Source organism: Hoplias malabaricus, chromosome 6, assembly GCF_029633855.1.
Source record: "Hoplias malabaricus isolate fHopMal1 chromosome 6, fHopMal1.hap1, whole genome shotgun sequence".
Taxonomy (NCBI): domain Eukaryota; kingdom Metazoa; phylum Chordata; class Actinopteri; order Characiformes; family Erythrinidae; genus Hoplias; species Hoplias malabaricus.
The window spans coordinates 27,495,670-27,498,526 of record NC_089805.1 but is presented as its reverse complement, the minus strand read 5'-3'; positions in this window follow the sequence as shown (position 1 = coordinate 27,498,526).

Genomic DNA, 2,857 nt, shown 5'->3' with positions numbered 1-2,857 from the left:
TGGAACATCCTGATAATCATGATCGATCAATCAATCAATCACTCAATCTTGAATTGGGCTGCAGTGGCCAAAATCATTAAAGAGGTGTTGGATGGCCCTTCATCTATCCAGAGATTTCAGTTCCACTGCCACATATCCTGGTGTTTCTGGGGCTGTATTCCCTTCTGGCTGAAGTTTGGCTTCATTTACAGCTGCTCTGAGCATTCTGATTTATTTCAGGCATTTTAAAATGGATATTATACAAAGTGTATGTACACAAACTGAACGTGTGCCCACCATAAATTCAGTCACTGTTTACCATTTTTAATACATGTGTGTAAACTGTTGGACATATAGTGTAGGTTGTAGACTATATGTGGGTGGTCAGCATGTCTAGCAGGATGACCAGAGAGCCTGGAGGGTCTCAGCTCAGCTCTTCTCCAGGGAGGTGGTCAGACAGTTACACTCGCCTACAGAGTGAGACTATCTGCCACCAGCAACGACCTGCGGCACGACATTTGGCAAGTCATCCCGCACTTCCTTCAAGATGGGTGACAGCAGGGGGCTTTGTAGAAAAGAAGACTTAGTCTTATGCAACAATCTTAAATTAAACATTTGTTCTGTCTGGAGCAGAATTTGTCCAAGCCTCCATTGGGATTATTAATAATTTGTGTCTGATATTTATTGCCTGGTGTCTGTGAGTGATCTGGAGCTCTGAGACAGATATGCGCATATACAGCTAATGAGCGTATACAGTAGCCCATGGCTAAATCAAAGCAATGGAACCCAGCATGGAGCGCGTTGTGAGTTCATTCACGTTGTCTAGAACGAAAATGTCAGCCTTGCAGCTGTAATGCTTATTACACTGAATTTACCCATGCTCATATATCACTTTATAGGCATAAAACAAAACGAGGCTTTCTCATTGGACTCATGGCCTCACATGGAGGTTCTGATGTGAAAAATGTATACACTTTTCACACCCAATTAGAATGATTTGTGGAAAGTGATCCCACGTTGTGTCCATTCCATCAATTCCATTGTTTGTTTTTTTTGCCATGGAGATGAAATAATTAGACATGATCAGAAAATTGGTTTGAACTCTATATCTGTGTAGAGCAACAGAGGGGAAGAACTACTAGAAATACATACACATTACATACAAATGTGTATAATGCAGTGGCGGATGCTGGTCTTTCAAGGAGGGGAAGCTCAATTTCGGCCTACATCATAAAATGTGTCGGGTTATTTATACATAAATTCTCCACTTCGTTCCTTTTTAAGAAAATGATCTGTGACCCTGTCGTACCAACAATGCGTCTTTTCCAGGGACTTGACTAGTGTCCTCTTAATGACCAGCAGAGCTAGGCTGCTTAAACGGCCTTTGCCCATGTGAAGTGTGTCCGCCTGTGCTCCCACGAATCTTAACACCAAAGGATGGCTGATTCACTCATTTCGCTGTCAATCAAAAAGGGATTCAGCCTCAGACAGATCATCCAATCATCATGCAGAAGCTGAGCGTCCGGGCCAGCCGAGGCCAGCTCACTGCCCCATAGACCCCCAGAGACACTGAGCGTCCGATGGGTGGGACAAAGCCCAGCATTTATCCAATCACTCGTCTCGTTTCCCTGCACTTCGCTGCTTCTCCATTGAACTCTGTGGACGCTCAGCGTCCTCACTGTTTAAATCACTGTGAAGTGCGGGAATGATTGAGAGGAAAGCCGCGTCTTTACCAGTGATAAGAAGCTGATTCCGAACAAATGTTAATCGCGTTGTAGTGCATATTTATTCAATGACATGTACACACAACAGTATATATTTGATCACTTATTTTTTGACATTTTAGGGGAAGCTGAGCTTCCCTTGCAGTCTTAGAGCAATCGCCACTGGTATAATGGTACAGATAAAACATGAAAAGCTGATTCTTGTGTAGTTATGATTATTAATGAATTCATTAATTCATTATCTGTAACTGCTTGTCCAGTTCAGGGTTGCAGTGGGTCTGAAGCCTACCCAGAATCACTGGGCACAAGGCAGGAGTACACCCTGGAGGGAGCTCCAGTCCTTCACAGGGCAACACAAACACACACACACACTCACATCTACAGACACTTTTGAGTCGACAATCCACCTACCATCATGTGGTTTTGGACTGTTAGAAATACCACAGAAACTCATTTGTAACCCAAGTTATTTAGTTTTGTAGCACATTTGCTAATACAGTTAGCCGTCTCCTGAGTTTGGAGACATTTTCACCTTGATACAAAACAGCAAAAATAAGTAAACAAACCCACCTTTGGAGTGGGGAGGGGGGGACACCTAGCATACCAGACTGATCCAGTTGGTCTTTTACTCATTTAAAGACACTGGGCCTTTGTAAACACATTAGAATGATTTTGAGCACACAAACAGACTGGAAAACAGGAAATGGTGAGGGATTTTATAATTTTATAATTTTACAATCATGAATGTTGCATTTTAAGACATGGTTAATTGAAAATATGAAATTTGTGTGGTTACCCAATACTCCTAAGGTAGTACATGTTACACTGGCTCAAAACATATCTGGTGGTTCTTTCTCCACATTTGCATTTGAGCAATTCACTTGGATGTAAGGCTGGAACACTCCCTGGACAGGCCAGCAGTCCATCATATGGCATCACACACTTACCCATACACAGACACCTGAGGACAATTTCACACAGCCAATCCACCTACCAACATGTGTTGTTGATCGTGGATGTTAACTAACACACCAAATTCCTCGCAGACAGTGACTTTAGGCAAGGATGGAGCCCAGGACCCCAGGACACAAGAGCTGAGTGGCAGTGGCACTATCATACCACTCCAGTGAATGCAATTTCTTTCCTGCACAGCT